Here is a 24,184-nt window from a genome sequence, read left to right as displayed (position 1 = left end):
TTGTACGCTCGAAAAAACCTTGTCTCTACTTTAGAAAATCAGGCGTAGGTTACAAATCAGGCGTAGGGAATGGAGGGCGGGGCCGGGTTTAAAGGGAAGTTTACAAACATTAAACACTTCGGTTTTACAAATAAAGAGCCATCATCAATAATAAATGATAAATACATCAATAAATCAACCAATAAATCAATCAAAATAAATTAATTAAAAAAAATTTTTTTTAAATCAACAAATAAAACATTTTCTACTTACCGACTGCGGCACCGGGAGCCCTCCAACAGCGTGCTGGGACGGCCCACCCAGTGTGTCTCTGTTAGTGCCTCTATCTCTCTGTCTGTCTGTGTGTGTGTCTCTCACTCTCTGTCTTTCAGTGTCTGTGTTTCTGACAGCGAGGGGAGGGGGAGGAGGGGGGTGGGGGGGAGGGGGAGAAGGGGTGTGGGGGGGAGAGGGGGAGGAAGGAGGAGGGAGGGAGGGAAGGAGAGAGGAGGGAGGGAGGGAAGGAGAGAGGAAGGAGGGAGGGAAGGAGAGAGGGGGGAGGGAAGGAGAGAGGAGGGAGGGAGGGAAGGAGAGAGGAGGGAGGGAGGGAAGGAGAGAGGAGGGAGGGAGGGAAGGAGAGAGGAGGGAGGGAGGGAAGGAGAGAGGAGGGAGGGAGGGAAGGAGAGAGGAGGGAGGGAAGGAGAGAGGAGGGAGGGAGGGAAGGAGAGAGGAGGGAGGGAGGGAAGGAGAGAGGAGGGAGGGAGAGAAGGAGGCTGAACAGCCGGGCCCAAGACTTCGGGCTGGATTTACAGGTAGGTGGCGTCGGGTCTCGGGGGGGGGGGGCGGAGCCGAGGTCCGGTGGGGGGGCCGAGCTGAGGTCGGGTCACTGGTGGGGGGGAAGCAGAGGTCGTGTCATGGAGGTCCGGGGGGGGTTAGGGGGGGGAGAGCTGGGGTCCGGTCGGGTGGGAGGAGCCTTATCCACGCAGCCCCAATGAGGCTGCTTGCTTTGGGCCCCTCCCACAGTTTTGGGCACCTGGAGCTACTGCACATGCGCGGCCACTGTAGCGCATATGCAGAGGTCCCGGCACTGTTTTCAGCGCAGGGACCTGGCTCCGCCCCCCACAGCTCATGCTGCGCTGTGCCCAGCTTCAGAGGACCTGCAGGGAGCCGGAGAATAGGTGAGTTTTTTTTTAGGCGCACTTTCTGGCGCAGCCCGAAACTTGGGCCCATAGAAACATAGAAAATAGGTGCAGGAGTAGGCCATTCGGCCCTTCTAGCCTGCACCGCCATTCAATGAGTTCATGGCTGAACATTCAACTTCAGTACCCCATTCCTGCTTTCTCGCCATACCCCTTGATCCCTCGAGTAGTAAGAACTACATCTAACTCCTTTTTGAATATATTTAGTGAATTGGCCTCAACAACTTCCTGTGGTAGAGAATTCCACAGGTTCACTACTCTCTGGGTGAAGAGGTTTCTCCTCATCTCGGTCCTAAATGGCTTACCCCTTATCCTTAGACTGTGTCCCCTGGTTCTGGACTTCCCCAACATTGGGAACATTCTTCCTGCATCTAACCTGTCTAAACCCGTCAGAATTTTAAACGTTTCTATGAGATCCCCTCTCGTTCTTCTGAACTCCAGTGAATACAAGCCCAGTTGATCCAGTCTTTCTTGATAGGTCAGTCCCGCCATCCCGGGAATCAGTCTGGTGAACCTTCGCTGCACTCCCTCAATAGCAAGAATGTCCTTCCTCAAGTTAGGAGACCAAAACTGCACACAATACTCCAGGTGTGGCCTCACCAAGGCCCTGTACAACTGTAGTAACACCTCCCTGCCCCTGTTCTCAAATCCCCTCGCTATGAAGGCCAACATGCCATTTGCCTTCTTCAACGCCTGCTGTACCTGCATGCCAACTTTCAATGACTGATGTACCATGACACCCAGGTCTCGTTGCACCTCCCCTTTTCCTAATCTGTCACCATTCAGATAATAGTTTGTCTCTCTGTTTTTACCACCAAAGTGGATAACCTCACATTTATCCACATTATACTTCATCTGCCATGCATTTGCCCACTCACCTAACCTATCCAAGCCACTCTGCAGCCTCATAGCATCCTCCTCGCAGCTCACACTGCACCCAACTTAGTGTCATCCGCAAATTTGGAGATACTACATTTAATCCCCTCGACTAAATCATTAATGTACAATGTAAACAGCTGGGGGCCCCAGCACAGAACCTTGCGGTACCCCACTAGTCACTGCCTGCCATTCTGAAAAGTCCCCATTTACTCCTTCTCTTTGCTTCCTGTCTGAAAAACAGTTCTCAATCCACGTCAGCACACTACACCCAATCCCATGTGCTTTAACTTTACACATAGACAGAGTAAAGCTCCCTCTACACTGTCCCATCAAACACTCCCAGGGCAGGTACAGCACGGGGTTAGATACTGAGTAAAGCTCCTTCTACACTGTCCCATCAAACACTCCCAGGGCAGGTGCAGGGGGTTAGATACAGAGTAAAGCTCCCTCTACACTGTCCCATCAAACACTCCCAGGGCAGGTGCAGGGGGTTAGATACAGAGTAAAGCTCCCTCTACACTGTCCCATCAAACACTCCCAGGGCAGGTACAGCACGTGTTAGATACAGAGTAAAGCTCTCTCTACACTGTCCCATCAAACATTCCCAGGGCAGGTACAGCACAGGGTTAGATACAGAGTAAAGCTCCCTCTATACTATCCCATCACACACTCCCAGGGCAGGTACAGCACAGGTTAAATACAGAGTCAAGCTCCCTCGACACTGTCCCATCAAATACTCCCAGGGCGGGTACAGCACGGGGTTTGATGCAGAGTAAAGCTCCCTCTACACTGTCCCATCAAACACTCCCAAGGCAGGTACAGCACGGGGTTAGACACAGAGTGAAGCTCCCTCTACACTGTTCCATCAAACACCCGCAGGGCAGGTACAGCATGGGTTATATACAGAGAAAAGCTCCCTCTACACTGTCCCAACAAACACTCCCAGAGCAGGTACAGCACGGGGTTAGATACAGAGTAAACTTCCCTCTACACTGTCCCATCAAACACACCAGGGCAGGTACAGCATAGATAAGATACAGAGTAAAGCTCCCTCTACACTGTCCGATTATACACTCCCAGGTCAGGTACACCACGCGTTAGATGTAGAGTAAAGCTCCCTCTGCACTGTCCCATCAAACACTCCCAGGTCAGGTACAGCACGGGTTAGATACAGAGTAAATCTCCCTCTACACTGTCCCATGAAAAAGTCCCAGGGCAGGTACAGCACGGGGTTAGATACAGAGTAAAGATCCCTCTACACTGTCCCATCACACACTCCCAGGGCAGGTACAGCACGGGGTTAGATATAGAGTAAAGCTCCCTCCACACTGTCCCATCACACACTTCCAGGGCAGGTACAGCACGGGTTAGAGACAGAGTAAAGCTCCCTCTACACTATCCCATCAAACATTCCCAGGGTAGGACCAGCACGGGTTAGATATCGAGTAAAGATCCCTCTACACTGTCCCATCAAACACACCCAGGGCAGGTACAGCACGGGGTTAGATACTGAGTAAAGCTCCTTCTACACTGTCCCATCAAACACTCCCAGGGCAGGTACAGCACGTGTTAGATACAGAGTAAAGCTCTCTCTACACTGTCCCATCAAACACTCCCAGGGCAGGTACAGCACAGGGTTAGATACAGAGTAAAGCTCCCTCTATACTATCCCATCACACACTCCCAGGGCAGGTACAGCATGGGGTTAGAGACAGAGTAAAGCTCCCTCGACACTGGCCCATCAAACACTCCCAGGGCAGGTACAAGGGTTTTGATACAGAGTAAAGCTCCCTCCACACTGTCCCATCAAACACTGCCAGGTCAGGTACATCATGGGTTAGATACATATTAAAGCTCCCTCTACACTGTCCCAGCAAACGCTCCCAGGGCAGTTATAGCACGGGGTTAGATAGAGTAAAGTTCCCTCTACACTGTCCCATCATACACTCCCAGGGCAGGTACAGCACGGGTTAGATACAGAGTAAAGCTCCCTCTACACTGTCCCATCAAACACATTCCCAGGGCAGGTACGGCAAGGGTTAGATACAGAGTAAAGCTCCCTCTGCACTGTCCCATCAAACACTCCCAGGGCAGGTACAGCACAGGTTAGATACAGAGCAAATCTCCCTCTACACTGTCTCATTAAACACTCCCAGATAAGGTACAGCATGGGTTAGCTGCAGAGTAAAGCTCTCTCTACACTGTCCATCACACACTCCCAGGGCAGGTACAGCACGGGTTAGATACAGAGTAAAGCTCCCTCTACACTGTCCCGTCAAACACTCCCAGGGCAGGTACAGGGGGTTAGATACAGAGTAAAGCTCCCTCTACACTGTCCCATCAAACACTCCCTGGGCAGGTACATAGGTACAGCACGGGGTTAGATGGAGTAAAGTTCCCTCTAGACTGTTCCATCAAACACTCCCAGGGCAGGTGCAGGGGGCTGGATACAGAGTAAAGCTCCCTCTACACTGAGTAACGCGAGTCCGGGGTGCGTGGTGAGGCCTATAAAGGCGTGGCTTGTGCAGCTCCAGCCAGGAGAAAAAGCAAAAATGAAGTAGAAAGAAATCTATCGGTGACGTGACAGCCAAAGGGGTAAGTGATTGGCTAATGATAAGTGAGTAGCTTTTCTTTTTCTTTTTTATATCAATAAGTAACCAACATTGTTGTCGCCAAATTAAGTGTATCTAAGGGTTAAGGCATGGCAGGTGAGCTCGGTCACGTGATATGCTCCTCCTGTACCATGTGGGAACTCAGGGACACTTCCGGTATCCCTGACGACTACGTGTGCGGGAAGTGTATCCGCCTCCAGTTCCTGACGGACCGTGTTGCGGAATTGGAGCTGAGGGTGGATTCACTCTGGAGCGTCCACGATGCTGAGAATGACGTGAGTAGCACGTGCAGCGAGTTGGTCTTACCGCAGGTGAAGGGTCCACAGCCAGATAGGGAATGGAAGACCAGCAGGAAGAGCAGTGCAAGGAAGGTAGTGCAAGGGCCCCCTGCGGTCATCCCCCTGCAAAACAGATACACCGTTGAGGGGGATGACTCATCAGGGGAGGGCAGCAGCAGCCAAGTTCATGGCACCGTGGGTGGCTCTGCTGCACAGGAGGGCAGGAAAAAGAGTGGGAGAGCGATAGTGATAGGGGATTCAATTGTAAGGAGAATAGATAGACGTTTCTGCGGCCGCAACCGAGACTCCAGGATGGCATGTTGCCTCCCTGGTGCAAGGGTCAAGGATGTCTCGGAGCGGGTGCAGGACATTCTGAAAAGGGAGGGAGAACAGCCAGTTGTCGTGGTGCACATTGGTACCAACGACATAGGTAAAAAAAGGGATGAGGTCCTACGAGACGAATTTAAGGAGCTAGGAGCTAAATTAAAAAGTAGGACCTCAAAAGTAGTAATCTCGGGATTGCTACCAGTGCCACGTGCTAGTCAGAGTAGGAATCGAAGGATAGCGCAAATGAATACGTGGCTTGAGCAGTGGTGCAGCAGGGAGGGATTCAAATTCCTGTAGCATTGGAACCGGTTCTGGGGGAGGTGGGACCAGTACAAACCGGATGGTCTGCACCTGGGCAGGACCGGAACCAATGTCCTCGGAGGAGTGTTTGCCAGTGCTGTTGGGGAGGAGTTAAACTAATATGGCAGGGGGATGGGAACCAATGCAGGGAGACAGAGGGAAACAAAATGGAGACAGAAGCAAAAGACAGAAAGGAGATGAGTAAAAGTAAAGGGCAGAGAAATCCAAGACAAAAAACAAAAAGGGCCACTGTACAGCAAAATTCTACAGAGTCAAAGTATAATAAAAAGGCAAGCCTGAAAGCTCGGTGCCTCAATGCGAGGAGTATTCGGAACCCAGGAGAGGGCTCTGAGCTAGTTAGAGTGGGTGAGAGCGCAGATGAACAGGACCCCAAGAAAGAATACAAAAGGCAGGAGGCAACAGAGCAGAGTAGCACTGGGGTAAGTGTAAACCACAAGGTGATCGGAAGGGACAATATGTATGAATATAAAGGGGCTGCAGGAGGGGTCAAAACTAAAAATCATGGTTTAAAAACTAGTATTAAAACACTCTACCTAAACTCACGCAGCATTCTAAATAAAGTAAATGAGTTGACGGCAAAAATCATTACAAATGGATATGATTTGGTGGCCATTACAGAAACGTGGTTGCAGGGTGGCCAAGACTGGGAATTAAACATACAGGGGTATCTGACAATTCGGCAGGATAGACAAGAAGGGAAAGGAGGTGTGGTAGCTCTGTTAATAAAGGATGATATCAGGGCAGTTGTGAGAGATGATATTGGCTCTAATGATCAAAATGTTGAATCATTGTGGATGGAGATTAGAGATAGTAAAGGGAAAAAGTCACTGGTGGGCGTAGTTTATAGGCCCCCAAATAATAACTACATGGTGGGGCGGACAATAATCAAGGAAATAATGGAGGCATGCGAAAAAGGAACGGCAGTAACCATGAGGGATTTTAATCTACATATCGATTGGTCAAATCAAATCGCACGGGGTAGCCTGGAGGAGGAATTCATAGAATTCATAGAACGGGATTGTTTCTTAGAACAGTATGTTACAGAACCTACAAGGGAGCAAGCTATCTTAGATCTGGTCCTGTGTAATGAGACAAGAATAATAAACGATCTCCAAGTAAAAGATCCTCTAGGAATGAGTGATCACAGTATGATTGAATTTGTAATACAGATTGAGGGTGAGGAAGTAGTGTCTCAAACGAGCGCACTATGTTTAAACAAAGGGGATTACAGTGGGATGAGGGCAGAGTTAGCTAAATTAGACTGGGAACACAGACTAAATGGTGGCACAATTGAGGAACAGTGGAGGACTTTTAAGGAGCTCTTTCACAGTGCTCAACAAAAATATATTCCAGTGAAAAAGAAGGGCGGTAAGAGAAGGGATAACCTGCCGTGGATAACCAAGGAAATAAAGGAGAGTATCAAATTAAAAACCAATGCGTATAAGGTGGCCAAGGTTAGTAGGAAAATAGAAGATTGGGAAAATTTTAAACGACAGCAAAGAATGACTAAGAAAGCAATAAAGAAAGGAAAGATAGATTACGAAAGTAAACTTGCGCAAAACATAAAAACAGATAGTAAAAGCTTTTACAGATATATAAAACGGAAAAGAGTGACTAAAGTAAATGTTGGTCCCTTAGAAGATGAGAAGGGGGATTTAATAATGGGAAATGTGGAGATGGCTGAGACATTAAACAATTATTTTGCTTCGGTCTTCACAATGGAAGACACAAAAACCATGCAAAAAATTGCTGGTCACGGGAATGTGGGAAGGGAGGACCTTGAGACAATCACTATCACTAGGGAGGTAGTGCTGGACAGGCTAATGGGACTCAAGGTAGACAAGTCCCCTGGTCCTGATGAATGCATCCCAGGGTATTAAAAGAGATGGCGGAAGTTATAGCAGATGCATTCGTTATAATCTACCAAAATTCTCTGGACTCTGGGGAGGTACCAACGGATTGGAAAGCAGCTAATGTAACGCCTCTGTTTAAAAAAGATGGCAGACAAAAGGCAGGTAACTATAGGCCGGTTAGTTTAACATCTGTAGTGGGGAAAATGCTTGAAGCTATCATTAAGGAAGAAATAGCGGGACATCTAGATAGGAATAGTGCAATCAAGCAGATGCAGCATGGATTCATGAAGGGGAAATCATGTTTAACTGATTTACTGGAATTCTTTGAGGATACAACAAGCATGGTGGATAGAGGTGTACCGATGGATGTGGTGTATTTAGATTTCCAAAAGGCATTCGATAAGGTGCCACACAAAAGGTTACTGCAGAAGATAAAGGTACGCGGAGTCAGAGGAAATGTATTAGCATGGATAGAGAATTGGCTGGCGAACAGAAAGCAGAGAGTCGGGATAAATGGGTCCTTTTCGGGTTGAAAAACGGTGGTTAGTGGTGTGCCACAGGGATCGGTGCTGGGACCACAACTGTTTACAATATACATAGATGGCCTGGAAGAGGGGACAGAGAGTAGTGTAACAAAATTTGCAGATGACACAAAGATTAGTGGGAAAGCGGGTTGTGTAGAGGACACAGAGAGGCTGCAAAGAGATTTAGATAGGTTAAGAGAATGGGCTAAGGTTTGGCAGATGGAATATAATGTCGGAAAATGTGAGGTCATCCACCTTGGAAAAAAACACAGTAAAAGGGAATATTATTTGAATGAGGAGAAATTACAACATGCTGCGGTGCAGAGGGACCTGGTGGTCCTTGTGCATGAATCCCAAAAAGTTAGTTTGCAGGTGCAGCAGGTAATCAGGAAGGCGAATGGAATGTTGGCCTTCATTGTGAGAGGGATGGAGTACAAAAGCAGGGAGGTCCTGCTGTAACTGTATAGGGTATTGGTGAGGCCACACCTGGAGTACTGCGTGCAGTTTTGGTCACCTTACTTAAGGAAGGATATACTAGCCTTGGAGGGGGTACAGAGACGATTCACTAGGCTGATTCCGGAGATGAGGGGGTTACCTTATGGTGATAGATTGAGTAGACTGGGTCTTTACTCGTTGGAGTTCAGAAGGATGAGGGGTGATCTTATAGAAACATTTAAAATAATGAAAGGGATAGACAAGATAGAGGCAGAGAGGTTGTTTCCACTGGCCGGGGAGACTAGAACTAGGGGGCACAGCCTCAAAATACGGGGGAGCCAATTTAAAACCGAGTTGAGAAGGAATTTCTTCTCCCAGACGGTTGTGAATCTGTGGTATTCTCTGCCCAAGGAAGCAATTGAGGCTAGCTCATTGAATGTATTCAAATCACAGATAGATAGATTTTTAACCAATAAGGGAATTAAGGGTTATGGGGAGCGGGCGGGTAAGTGGAGCTGAGTCCATGGCCAGATCAGCCATGATCTTGTTGAATGGCAGAGCAGGTTCGAGGGGCTAGATGGCCTACTCCTGTTCCTAATTCTTATGTTCTTATGTTCTTTTACACTGTCCCATCAAACACTCCCAGGGCAGGTACAGCACGGGATTCGAGACAGAGTAAAGCTCCCTCTACAATGTGCCATCAAACACTCCAGGGCATGTACAGCATGGGTTAGATACAGAGTAAAGTTCCCTCTACACTGTCCGATTAAACACTCCCAGGTCAGGTACATCACAGGTTTGATACAGAGTAAAGCTCCCTCTACACTGTTCCATCAAACACTCCCAGGTTAGGTACAGCACCGGGTAGATACAGAGTAAGGCTCCCTCTACAGTGTCCCATCAAACACTACCAGGGCAGCTACAGCACGGGTTAGATGCAGACTAAAGCTCCCTCCACACTATCCCATCAAATACTCCCAGGGCACGTACAGGGGGTTAGATACCGAGTAAAGCTCCTTCTACACTGTCTCATCAAACACTCCCAGGGCACGTACAGGGGGTTAGATACCGAGTAAAGCTCCTTCTACACTGTCTCATCAAACACTCCCAGGGCACGTACAGCACGGGGTTAGATACAGAGTAAAGCTCCCTCTACACTGTCCCATCAAACACTCCCAGAGCAGGTACAGCATGGGGTTAGATACAGAGTAAAACTCCCTCTACACTGTCCCATCAAACACTACCATGTCAGGTACAGCATGGGTTATATACAGAGTAAGGTTCCCTCTACACTGTGCCACCACACGCTCCCAGGGCAGGTACAGCACGGGGTTAGATACAGAGTAAATCTCCCTCTACACTGTCTCATCAAACACTCCCAGGGCAGGTACAGTACGGGGTTAGTTACAGAGTAAAGCTCCCTCCACACTGTCCCATCAAACATTTCCAGGGCAGGTACAGCACGTGTTAGATACAGAGTAAAGCTCCCTCTACACTGTCACATCAAACACACCCAGGGCAGGTAGAGCACGGGATTAGATACAGAGTAAAGCTCCCTTTACACTGTCCCATTAAACACTCCCAGGTTCGGTACAGCATGGGTTAGATGCAGAGTAAATCTCCCTCTACACTGTCCATCACACACTCCCAGGGAAGGTACAGCATGGGGTTAGATACAGAGTAAAGTTCCCTCGACACCGTCCCATCAAACACTCCCAGGGCAGGTACAGCACTGGATTAGATACAGAGTAAAGCTCCTTCTACACTGTCCCATCAAACAATCCCAGGGCAGGTACAGCACGGCATTAGATACAGAGTAAAGCTCCCTCAACACTAGTTCATCAAACTCTCCCAGGGCAGGTACAGCACGGGGTTAGATTGAGTAAGGTTCCCTCGACACTGTCCCATCAAACACTCCCAGGGTAGGTACAGCACGGCTTAGATACAGAGTAAAGCTCCCTCTACACTGTCCCATCAAACACTCCCAGGGCATGTTCAGCACGGCTTAGATACAGAGTAAAGCTCCCTCTACACGGTCCCATCAAACACTCCCAGGGCAGGTACAGCACGTGTTAGATACAGAGTAAAGCTCTCTCTACACTGTCCCATCAAACACTCCCAGGGTAGGTACAGCACGGGTTAGATACAGAGTAAAGTTCCCACTACACTGTTCCATCAAACAGTCCCAGGGCAGGTACAGCATGGGTTATATACAGAGTAAAGTTCCCTCTGCACTGTCCCATCACACACTCACAGGGCAGGTACAGCAGGGGGTGAGATACAGAGTAAAGCTCGCTCTATACTGTCCCATTAAACACTCCCAGGTTAGATACAGCACGGATTAGATAAAGAGTAAAGCTCCCTCTATACTGTTCTTCACACACTCGCAGGGCAGGCACAGCATGGATTAGATACAGAGTAAAGCTCCCTCTACACTATTCCATCAAACACTCTCAGGGCAGGTACAGCACGGGTTAGATACACAGTAAAGCTCCCTCTACACTGTCCCATCAAACACTCCCAGGGCAGGTACAGCACGGGGATAAATACAAAGTAAAGTTCCCTCTACACTGTCCCATCAAACACTCCCAGGGCAGGTACAGCACGGGTTAGATACACAGTAAAGCTCCCTCTACACTGTCACATCAAACACTCCCAGGACAGGTACAGCACGGGGATCAATACAAAGTAAAGCTCCCTATACACTGTCCCATCAAACACTCCCAGGGCAGTTACAGGGGGTTAGATACAGAGTAAAGCTCCCTCTGCACTGTCCCATCAAACACTCCCAGGGCAGGTACAGCACGGGGTTAGACACAGAGTAAAGCTCCCTCTACACTGTCCCATCAAACACTCCCAGGGCAGGTACAGGGGGTTAGATACAGAGTAAAGCTCCCTCTACACTTTCCTAACAAACACTCGCAGGGCAGGTACAGCACGCATTAGATACAGAGTAAACTCCCTCTACACTGTCCCAACAAACACTCCCAGGGCAGGTACAACACGGGTTAGATGCAGAGTAAAGCTCCCTCTACACTGTCCCATCAAACACTCCCAGGGCACGTGCAGCACGGGTTAGATACAGAGTAAAGCTCTCTCTACACTGTCCCATCAAACACTCCCAGGGCAGGTACAGGGGGTTAGATACAGAGTAAAGCTCCCTCTACACTGTCCCATCAAACACTCCCAGGGCACGTGCAGCACGGGTTAGATACAGAGTAAAGCTCCCTCTACACTGTCCCATCAAACACTCCCAGGGCACGTGCAGCACGGGTTAGATACAGAGTAAAGCTCCCTCTTCACTGTCCCATCAAACACTCCGAGGGCAGGTACAGCACAGGGTTCGATACAGAGTAAAGCACCCTCCACATTGTCCCATCAAACAGTCCCAGGGCAGGTACAGCACGGGTTAGATACAGAGTAAAGCTCCCTCTACACTGTCCCATCAAACACTCCCAGGGCAGGTACAGGGGGTTAGATACAGAGTAAAGCTCCCTCTACACTGTCACATCAAACACTCCCAGAGCATGTACAGCAAGGGGATAAATACAAAGTAAAGCTCCCTCTACATTGTCCCATCAAACACTCCCAGGGCAGTTACAGGGGGTTAGATTCAGACTAAAGCTCTGTCTACACTGTCCCATCAAACATTCCCAGGGCATGTATGGCACGGGGTTAGATACAGAGTAAAGCTCCCTCTGAACTGTCCCATCAAACACTCCCAGGGCAGGTACAGCACGGGGTTCGATAGAGCAAAGTTCCCTCTACACTGTCCCATCAACACTCCCAGTGCAGGTACATCAAGGGGTTAGATACAGAGTAAAGCTCCCTCTACACTGTCCCATCAAACACTCCCAGGGCAGGTACAGCACGGGGTTAGATACAGAGTAAAGCTCCCTCTCCACTGTCCCATCAAACACTCCCAGTGCAGGTACAGCACGGGGTTAGATACAGAGTAAAGCTCCCTCTGCACTGTCCCATCAAACACGCCCAGGGCAGGTACAGCACGGGGTTAGATACAGAGTAAAGTTCCCTCTACACTGTCCCATCAAACACTCCCAGGGTAGGTACAGCACGGGGTTAGATACAGAGTAAAGCTCCCTCTACACTGTCCCATCGAACACTCCCAGGGCAGGTACAGGGGGTTAGATACAGAGTAAAGCTCCCTCTACACTGTCACATCAAACACTCCCTCGGCAGGTACAGCACGGGTGAGATACAGATTAAAGTTCCTTCGACACTATCCCATCAAACACTCCCAGGGCAGGTACAGCACGTGTTAGATACAGAGTAAAGCTCTCTCTACACTGTCCCATCAAACACTCCCAGGGCAGGTACAGCACAGGGTTAGATACAGAGTAAAGCTCCCTCTATACTATCCCATCACACACTCCCAGGGCAGGTACAGCATGGGGTTAGAGACAGAGTAAAGCTCCCTCGACACTGGCCCATCAAACACTCCCAGGGCAGGTACAAGGGTTTTGATACAGAGTAAAGCTCCCTCCACACTGTCCCATCAAACACTGCCAGGTCAGGTACATCATGGGTTAGATACATATTAAAGCTCCCTCTACACTGTCCCAGCAAACGCTCCCAGGGCAGTTATAGCACGGGGTTAGATAGAGTAAAGTTCCCTCTACACTGTCCCATCATACACTCCCAGGGCAGGTACAGCACGGGTTAGATACAGAGTAAAGCTCCCTCTACACTGTCCCATCAAACACATTCCCAGGGCAGGTACGGCAAGGGTTAGATACAGAGTAAAGCTCCCTCTGCACTGTCCCATCAAACACTCCCAGGGCAGGTACAGCACAGGTTAGATACAGAGCAAATCTCCCTCTACACTGTCTCATTAAACACTCCCAGATAAGGTACAGCATGGGTTAGCTGCAGAGTAAAGCTCTCTCTACACTGTCCATCACACACTCCCAGGGCAGGTACAGCACGGGTTAGATACAGAGTAAAGCTCCCTCTACACTGTCCCGTCAAACACTCCCAGGGCAGGTACAGGGGGTTAGATACAGAGTAAAGCTCCCTCTACACTGTCCCATCAAACATGCCAGGGCAGGTACAGCATCGGTTATATACAGAGTAAAGCTCCATCTGCACTGTCCCGCCAAACACTGCCAGGGCAGGTACTGCACGGGGTTGGATAAAGAGTAAAGCTCCCTCCACACTGTCCCATTAAACATTCCCAGGGCAGGTACAGCACGTGTTAGATACAGAGTAAAGCTCCCTCTACACTGTCCCATCAAACACTCCCAGGGCAGGTACAGGGGGTTAGATACAGAGTAAAGTTCCCACTGCACTGTCCCATTAAACACTCCCAGGGCAGGTACAGGGGGTTAGATACAGAGTAAAGCTCCCTCTACACTGTCCATCACACACTCCCAGGGCAGGTACAGCACGGGTTTAGATACACAGTAAAGCTCCCTCTACACTGTCCCATCAAACAGTACTAGGGCAGGTACAGCACGGTTGAGATACAGAGTAAAGCTCCCTCTACAATGTCCCATGAAGACACCCAGGGCAGGTACAGCACCGGATTAGATACAGTGTAAAGATCCCTCCACACTGTCCCATCAAACATTCCCAGACCAGGTACAGCACAGGGTTAGATACAGAGTAAAGCTCCCTCCACTGTGTCACATCGAACAATCCCAGGCCAGGTACAGGGGGTTAGATACAGAGTAAAGCTCCTCTACACTGTCCCATCAAATACTCCCAGGGCAGGTACAACACTGGGTTAGAAACAGAGTAAAGCTCCCTCTACACTGTCCCATCAAACATGCCAGGGCAGGTACAGCATCGGTTATATACAGAGTAAAGCTCCATCTACACTGTCCCGCCAAACATTCCCAGGGCAGGTACAGCACGGGGTTGGATAAAGAGTAAAGCTCCCTCCACACTGTCCCATTAAACATTCCCAGGGCAGGTACAGCACATGTTAGATACAGAGTAAAGCTCCCTCCTCGCTGTCCCATCAAACACGCCAGGGCAGATACAACATGGGTTAGATACAGAGTGAAGCTCCCTCTACACTTTCCAATTAAACACTCCCAGGTCAGGTATAGCATGGGTTAGATACAGAGTAAAGCTACATCTACACTGTCCCATCAAACACTCCCAGGGCAGTACAGCACGGTGTTTGATACAGAGTAATGCTCCCTCTACACTATCCTATCAAACACACCCAGGGCAGGTACAACACGGGGTTAGAAACAGAGTAAAGCACCCTCTACACTGTCCCATCAAACATGCCAGGGCAGGTACAGCATCGGTTAGATACAGAGTAAAGCTCCCTCTACACTGTCCCATCAAACACTCCCAGGGCAGGTACAGGGGGTTAGATACAGAGTAAAGTTCCCACTGCACTGTCCCATTAAACACTCCCAGGGCAGGTACAGGGGGTTAGATACAGAGTAAAGCTCCCTCTACACTGTCCCATCAAACACTCCCAGGGCAGGTACAGCACGGGTTAGATACAGAGTAAAGCTCCCTCTGCACTGTCCCATCAAACACTCCCAGGGCAGGTACAGGGGGTTAGATACAGAGTAAAGTTCCCACTGCACTGTCCCATTAAACACTCCCAGGGCAGGTACAGGGGGTTAGATACAGAGTAAAGCTCCCTCTACACTGTCCCATCAAACACTCCCAGGGCAGGTACAGCACGGGTTAGATACAGAGTAAAGCTCCCTCTACACTATCCCATCAAACATTCCCAGGGCAGGTACAGCATGAGGTTAGATCCAGAGTAAAGCTCCCTCTACACTGTCCCATCAAACACTCCCAGGGCAGGTACAGCACGGGTTCGATACAGAGTAAAGCTCCCTCTACACTGTCCCATCAAACACTCCCAGGGCAGGTACAGCACGGGTTAGATACAGAGTAAAGTTCCCTCTACACTGTCCAATCAAACACTCCCAGGGCAGGTACAGCGGGTTAGATACAGAGTAAAGCTCCCTCCACACTGTCCCATCAAACACTCGCAGAGCAGGTACAGCACGGGGTTAGAAACATCGGGGCCAAGTTTCGGCCTGAGTTGCTCCTGTTTTTTTGGAGCAAGTGGTTTAGAATGGAGTATCTTAGAAATTTGAATTCTCGGCATTTAGTTTGCTCCAGTTCTAGTTAGTTAGAACAGTTACACTTTGGAACGGAATTTTTTTTTCAAAAGGGGGCGTGTCCGGCCACTTATGCCTGTTTTCAAAGTTTAGGCAGTGAAAACTTACTCCAAACTAACTTAGAATGGACTAAGTGAAGATTTTTGTACGCTCGAAAAAACCTTGTCTCTACTTTAGAAAATCAGGCGTAGGTTACAAATCAGGCGTAGGGAATGGAGGGCGGGGCCGGGTTTAAAGGGAAGTTTACAAACATTAAACACTTCGGTTTTACAAATAAAGAGCCATCATCAATAATAAATGATAAATACATCAATAAATCAACCAATAAATCAATCAAAATAAATTAATTAAAAAAAATTTTTTTTAAATCAACAAATAAAACATTTTCTACTTACCGACTGCGGCACCGGGAGCCCTCCAACAGCGTGCTGGGACGGCCCACCCAGTGTGTCTCTGTTAGTGCCTCTATCTCTCTGTCTGTCTGTGTGTGTGTCTCTCACTCTCTGTCTTTCAGTGTCTGTGTTTCTGACAGCGAGGGGAGGGGGAGGAGGGGGGTGGGGGGGAGGGGGAGAAGGGGTGTGGGGGGGAGAGGGGGAGGAAGGAGGAGGGAGGGAGGGAAGGAGAGAGGAGGGAGGGAGGGAAGGAGAGAGGAAGGAGGGAGGGAAGGAGAGAGGGGGGAGGGAAGGAGAGAGGAGGGAGGGAGGGAAGGAGAGAGGAGGGAGGGAGGGAAGGAGAGAGGAGGGAGGGAGGGAAGGAGAGAGGAGGGAGGGAGGGAAGGAGAGAGGAGGGAGGGAGGGAAGGAGAGAGGAGGGAGGGAAGGAGAGAGGAGGGAGGGAGGGAAGGAGAGAGGAGGGAGGGAGGGAAGGAGAGAGGAGGGAGGGAGAGAAGGAGGCTGAACAGCCGGGCCCAAGACTTCGGGCTGGATTTACAGGTAGGTGGCGTCGGGTCTCGGGGGGGGGGGGCGGAGCCGAGGTCCGGTGGGGGGGCCGAGCTGAGGTCGGGTCACTGGTGGGGGGGAAGCAGAGGTCGTGTCATGGAGGTCCGGGGGGGGTTAGGGGGGGGAGAGCTGGGGTCCGGTCGGGTGGGAGGAGCCTTATCCACGCAGCCCCAATGAGGCTGCTTGCTTTGGGCCCCTCCCACAGTTTTGGGCACCTGGAGCTACTGCACATGCGCGGCCACTGTAGCGCATATGCAGAGGTCCCGGCACTGTTTTCAGCGCAGGGACCTGGCTCCGCCCCCCACAGCTCATGCTGCGCTGTGCCCAGCTTCAGAGGACCTGCAGGGAGCCGGAGAATAGGTGAGTTTTTTTTTAGGCGCACTTTCTGGCGCAGCCCGAAACTTGGGCCCATAGAAACATAGAAAATAGGTGCAGGAGTAGGCCATTCGGCCCTTCTAGCCTGCACCGCCATTCAATGAGTTCATGGCTGAACATTCAACTTCAGTACCCCATTCCTGCTTTCTCGCCATACCCCTTGATCCCTCTAGTAGTAAGAACTACATCTAACTCCTTTTTGAATATATTTAGTGAATTGGCCTCAACAACTTCCTGTGGTAGAGAATTCCACAGGTTCACTACTCTCTGGGTGAAGAGGTTTCTCCTCATCTCGGTCCTAAATGGCTTACCCCTTATCCTTAGACTGTGTCCCCTGGTTCTGGACTTCCCCAACATTGGGAACATTCTTCCTGCATCTAACCTGTCTAAACCCGTCAGAATTTTAAACGTTTCTATGAGATCCCCTCTCGTTCTTCTGAACTCCAGTGAATACAAGCCCAGTTGATCCAGTCTTTCTTGATAGGTCAGTCCCGCCATCCCGGGAATCAGTCTGGTGAACCTTCGCTGCACTCCCTCAATAGCAAGAATGTCCTTCCTCAAGTTAGGAGACCAAAACTGCACACAATACTCCAGGTGTGGCCTCACCAAGGCCCTGTACAACTGTAGTAACACCTCCCTGCCCCTGTTCTCAAATCCCCTCGCTATGAAGGCCAACATGCCATTTGCCTTCTTCAACGCCTGCTGTACCTGCATGCCAACTTTCAATGACTGATGTACCATGACACCCAGGTCTCGTTGCACCTCCCCTTTTCCTAATCTGTCACCATTCAGATAATAGTTTGTCTCTCTGTTTTTACCACCAAAGTGGATAACCTCACATTTATCCACATTATACTTCATCTGCCATGCATTTGCCCACTCACCTAACCTATCCAAGCCACTCTGCAGCCTCATAGCATCCTCCTCGCAGCTCACACTGCACCCAACTTAGTGTCATCCGCAAATTTGGAGATACTACATTTAATCCCCTCGACTAAATCATTAATGTACAATGTAAACAGCTGGGGGCCCCAGCACAGAACCTTGCGGTACCCCACTAGTCACTGCCTGCCATTCTGAAAAGTCCCCATTTACTCCTTCTCTTTGCTTCCTGTCTGAAAAACAGTTTATCAATCCACGTCAGCACACTACACCCAATCCCATGTGCTTTAACTTTACACATAGACAGAGTAAAGCTCCCTCTACACTGTCCCATCAAACACTCCCAGGGCAGGTACAGCACGGGGTTAGATACTGAGTAAAGCTCCTTCTACACTGTCCCATCAAACACTCCCAGGGCAGGTGCAGGGGGTTAGATACAGAGTAAAGCTCCCTCTACACTGTCCCATCAAACACTCCCAGGGCAGGTGCAGGGGGTTAGATACAGAGTAAAGCTCCCTCTACACTGTCCCATCAAACACTCCCAGGGCAGGTACAGCACGTGTTAGATACAGAGTAAAGCTCTCTCTACACTGTCCCATCAAACATTCCCAGGGCAGGTACAGCACAGGGTTAGATACAGAGTAAAGCTCCCTCTATACTATCCCATCACACACTCCCAGGGCAGGTACAGCACAGGTTAAATACAGAGTCAAGCTCCCTCGACACTGTCCCATCAAATACTCCCAGGGCGGGTACAGCACGGGGTTTGATGCAGAGTAAAGCTCCCTCTACACTGTCCCATCAAACACTCCCAAGGCAGGTACAGCACGGGGTTAGACACAGAGTGAAGCTCCCTCTACACTGTTCCATCAAACACCCGCAGGGCAGGTACAGCATGGGTTATATACAGAGAAAAGCTCCCTCTACACTGTCCCAACAAACACTCCCAGAGCAGGTACAGCACGGGGTTAGATACAGAGTAAACTTCCCTCTACACTGTCCCATCAAACACACCAGGGCAGGTACAGCATAGATAAGATACAGAGTAAAGCTCCCTCTACACTGTCCGATTATACACTCCCAGGTCAGGTACACCACGCGTTAGATGTAGAGTAAAGCTCCCTCTGCACTGTCCCATCAAACACTCCCAGGTCAGGTACAGCACGGGTTAGATACAGAGTAAATCTCCCTCTACACTGTCCCATGAAAAAGTCCCAGGGCAGGTACAGCACGGGGTTAGATACAGAGTAAAGATCCCTCTACACTGTCCCATCACACACTCCCAGGGCAGGTACAGCACGGGGTTAGATATAGAGTAAAGCTCCCTCCACACTGTCCCATCACACACTTCCAGGGCAGGTACAGCACGGGTTAGAGACAGAGTAAAGCTCCCTCTACACTATCCCATCAAACATTCCCAGGGTAGGACCAGCACGGGTTAGATATCGAGTAAAGATCCCTCTACACTGTCCCATCAAACACACCCAGGGCAGGTACAGCACGGGGTTAGATACTGAGTAAAGCTCCTTCTACACTGTCCCATCAAACACTCCCAGGGCAGGTACAGCACGTGTTAGATACAGAGTAAAGCTCTCTCTACACTGTCCCATCAAACACTCCCAGGGCAGGTACAGCACAGGGTTAGATACAGAGTAAAGCTCCCTCTATACTATCCCATCACACACTCCCAGGGCAGGTACAGCATGGGGTTAGAGACAGAGTAAAGCTCCCTCGACACTGGCCCATCAAACACTCCCAGGGCAGGTACAAGGGTTTTGATACAGAGTAAAGCTCCCTCCACACTGTCCCATCAAACACTGCCAGGTCAGGTACATCATGGGTTAGATACATATTAAAGCTCCCTCTACACTGTCCCAGCAAACGCTCCCAGGGCAGTTATAGCACGGGGTTAGATAGAGTAAAGTTCCCTCTACACTGTCCCATCATACACTCCCAGGGCAGGTACAGCACGGGTTAGATACAGAGTAAAGCTCCCTCTACACTGTCCCATCAAACACATTCCCAGGGCAGGTACGGCAAGGGTTAGATACAGAGTAAAGCTCCCTCTGCACTGTCCCATCAAACACTCCCAGGGCAGGTACAGCACAGGTTAGATACAGAGCAAATCTCCCTCTACACTGTCTCATTAAACACTCCCAGATAAGGTACAGCATGGGTTAGCTGCAGAGTAAAGCTCTCTCTACACTGTCCATCACACACTCCCAGGGCAGGTACAGCACGGGTTAGATACAGAGTAAAGCTCCCTCTACACTGTCCCGTCAAACACTCCCAGGGCAGGTACAGGGGGTTAGATACAGAGTAAAGCTCCCTCTACACTGTCCCATCAAACACTCCCTGGGCAGGTACATAGGTACAGCACGGGGTTAGATGGAGTAAAGTTCCCTCTAGACTGTTCCATCAAACACTCCCAGGGCAGGTGCAGGGGGCTGGATACAGAGTAAAGCTCCCTCTACACTGAGTAACGCGAGTCCGGGGTGCGTGGTGAGGCCTATAAAGGCGTGGCTTGTGCAGCTCCAGCCAGGAGAAAAAGCAAAAATGAAGTAGAAAGAAATCTATCGGTGACGTGACAGCCAAAGGGGTAAGTGATTGGCTAATGATAAGTGAGTAGCTTTTCTTTTTCTTTTTTATATCAATAAGTAACCAACATTGTTGTCGCCAAATTAAGTGTATCTAAGGGTTAAGGCATGGCAGGTGAGCTCGGTCACGTGATATGCTCCTCCTGTACCATGTGGGAACTCAGGGACACTTCCGGTATCCCTGACGACTACGTGTGCGGGAAGTGTATCCGCCTCCAGTTCCTGACGGACCGTGTTGCGGAATTGGAGCTGAGGGTGGATTCACTCTGGAGCGTCCACGATGCTGAGAATGACGTGAGTAGCACGTGCAGCGAGTTGGTCTTACCGCAGGTGAAGGGTCCACAGCCAGATAGGGAATGGAAGACCAGCAGGAAGAGCAGTGCAAGGAAGGTAGTGCAAGGGCCCCCTGCGGTCATCCCCCTGCAAAACAGATACACCGTTGAGGGGGATGACTCATCAGGGGAGGGCAGCAGCAGCCAAGTTCATGGCACCGTGGGTGGCTCTGCTGCACAGGAGGGCAGGAAAAAGAGTGGGAGAGCGATAGTGATAGGGGATTCAATTGTAAGGAGAATAGATAGACGTTTCTGCGGCCGCAACCGAGACTCCAGGATGGCATGTTGCCTCCCTGGTGCAAGGGTCAAGGATGTCTCGGAGCGGGTGCAGGACATTCTGAAAAGGGAGGGAGAACAGCCAGTTGTCGTGGTGCACATTGGTACCAACGACATAGGTAAAAAAAGGGATGAGGTCCTACGAGACGAATTTAAGGAGCTAGGAGCTAAATTAAAAAGTAGGACCTCAAAAGTAGTAATCTCGGGATTGCTACCAGTGCCACGTGCTAGTCAGAGTAAGAATCGAAGGATAGCGCAAATGAATACGTGGCTTGAGCAGTGGTGCAGCAGGGAGGGATTCAAATTCCTGTAGCATTGGAACCGGTTCTGGGGGAGGTGGGACCAGTACAAACCGGATGGTCTGCACCTGGGCAGGACCGGAACCAATGTCCTCGGAGGAGTGTTTGCCAGTGCTGTTGGGGAGGAGTTAAACTAATATGGCAGGGGGATGGGAACCAATGCAGGGAGACAGAGGGAAACAAAATGGAGACAGAAGCAAAAGACAGAAAGGAGATGAGTAAAAGTAAAGGGCAGAGAAATCCAAGACAAAAAACAAAAAGGGCCACTGTACAGCAAAATTCTACAGAGTCAAAGTATAATAAAAAGGCAAGCCTGAAAGCTCGGTGCCTCAATGCGAGGAGTATTCGGAACCCAGGAGAGGGCTCTGAGCTAGTTAGAGTGGGTGAGAGCGCAGATGAACAGGACCCCAAGAAAGAATACAAAAGGCAGGAGGCAACAGAGCAGAGTAGCACTGGGGTAAGTGTAAACCACAAGGTGATCGGAAGGGACAATATGTATGAATATAAAGGGGCTGCAGGAGGGGTCAAAACTAAAAATCATGGTTTAAAAACTAGTATTAAAACACTCTACCTAAACTCACGCAGCATTCTAAATAAAGTAAATGAGTTGACGGCAAAAATCATTACAAATGGATATGATTTGGTGGCCATTACAGAAACGTGGTTGCAGGGTGGCCAAGACTGGGAATTAAACATACAGGGGTATCTGACAATTCGGCAGGATAGACAAGAAGGGAAAGGAGGTGTGGTAGCTCTGTTAATAAAGGATGATATCAGGGCAGTTGTGAGAGATGATATTGGCTCTAATGATCAAAATGTTGAATCATTGTGGATGGAGATTAGAGATAGTAAAGGGAAAAAGTCACTGGTGGGCGTAGTTTATAGGCCCCCAAATAATAACTACATGGTGGGGCGGACAATAATCAAGGAAATAATGGAGGCATGCGAAAAAGGAACGGCAGTAACCATGAGGGATTTTAATCTACATATCGATTGGTCAAATCAAATCGCACGGGGTAGCCTGGAGGAGGAATTCATAGAATTCATAGAACGGGATTGTTTCTTAGAACAGTATGTTACAGAACCTACAAGGGAGCAAGCTATCTTAGATCTGGTCCTGTGTAATGAGACAAGAATAATAAACGATCTCCAAGTAAAAGATCCTCTCGGAATGAGTGATCACAGTATGATTGAATTTGTAATACAGATTGAGGGTGAGGAAGTAGTGTCTCAAACGAGCGCACTATGTTTAAACAAAGGGGATTACAGTGGGATGAGGGCAGAGTTAGCTAAATTAGACTGGGAACACAGACTAAATGGTGGCACAATTGAGGAACAGTGGAGGACTTTTAAGGAGCTCTTTCACAGTGCTCAACAAAAATATATTCCAGTGAAAAAGAAGGGCGGTAAGAGAAGGGATAACCTGCCGTGGATAACCAAGGAAATAAAGGAGAGTATCAAATTAAAAACCAATGCGTATAAGGTGGCCAAGGTTAGTAGGAAAATAGAAGATTGGGAAAATTTTAAACGACAGCAAAGAATGACTAAGAAAGCAATAAAGAAAGGAAAGATAGATTACGAAAGTAAACTTGCGCAAAACATAAAAACAGATAGTAAAAGCTTTTACAGATATATAAAACGGAAAAGAGTGACTAAAGTAAATGTTGGTCCCTTAGAAGATGAGAAGGGGGATTTAATAATGGGAAATGTGGAGATGGCTGAGACATTAAACAATTATTTTGCTTCGGTCTTCACAATGGAAGACACAAAAACCATGCAAAAAATTGCTGGTCACGGGAATGTGGGAAGGGAGGACCTTGAGACAATCACTATCACTAGGGAGGTAGTGCTGGACAGGCTAATGGGACTCAAGGTAGACAAGTCCCCTGGTCCTGATGAATGCATCCCAGGGTATTAAAAGAGATGGCGGAAGTTATAGCAGATGCATTCGTTATAATCTACCAAAATTCTCTGGACTCTGGGGAGGTACCAACGGATTGGAAAGCAGCTAATGTAACGCCTCTGTTTAAAAAAGATGGCAGACAAAAGGCAGGTAACTATAGGCCGGTTAGTTTAACATCTGTAGTGGGGAAAATGCTTGAAGCTATCATTAAGGAAGAAATAGCGGGACATCTAGATAGGAATAGTGCAATCAAGCAGATGCAGCATGGATTCATGAAGGGGAAATCATGTTTAACTGATTTACTGGAATTCTTTGAGGATACAACAAGCATGGTGGATAGAGGTGTACCGATGGATGTGGTGTATTTAGATTTCCAAAAGGCATTCGATAAGGTGCCACACAAAAGGTTACTGCAGAAGATAAAGGTACGCGGAGTCAGAGGAAATGTATTAGCATGGATAGAGAATTGGCTGGCGAACAGAAAGCAGAGAGTCGGGATAAATGGGTCCTTTTCGGGTTGAAAAACGGTGGTTAGTGGTGTGCCACAGGGATCGGTGCTGGGACCACAACTGTTTACAATATACATAGATGGCCTGGAAGAGGGGACAGAGAGTAGTGTAACAAAATTTGCAGATGACACAAAGATTAGTGGGAAAGCGGGTTGTGTAGAGGACACAGAGAGGCTGCAAAGAGATTTAGATAGGTTAAGAGAATGGGCTAAGGTTTGGCAGATGGAATATAATGTCGGAAAATGTGAGGTCATCCACCTTGGAAAAAAACACAGTAAAAGGGAATATTATTTGAATGAGGAGAAATTACAACATGCTGCGGTGCAGAGGGACCTGGTGGTCCTTGTGCATGAATCCCAAAAAGTTAGTTTGCAGGTGCAGCAGGTAATCAGGAAGGCGAATGGAATGTTGGCCTTCATTGTGAGAGGGATGGAGTACAAAAGCAGGGAGGTCCTGCTGTAACTGTATAGGGTATTGGTGAGGCCACACCTGGAGTACTGCGTGCAGTTTTGGTCACCTTACTTAAGGAAGGATATACTAGCCTTGGAG

Source organism: Pristiophorus japonicus, chromosome 22, assembly GCF_044704955.1.
Source record: "Pristiophorus japonicus isolate sPriJap1 chromosome 22, sPriJap1.hap1, whole genome shotgun sequence".
In the NCBI taxonomy this organism is placed as follows: domain Eukaryota; kingdom Metazoa; phylum Chordata; class Chondrichthyes; family Pristiophoridae; genus Pristiophorus; species Pristiophorus japonicus.
The sequence above is the reverse complement of the archived record's forward strand: the minus strand, read 5'-3'. Positions refer to the sequence as shown.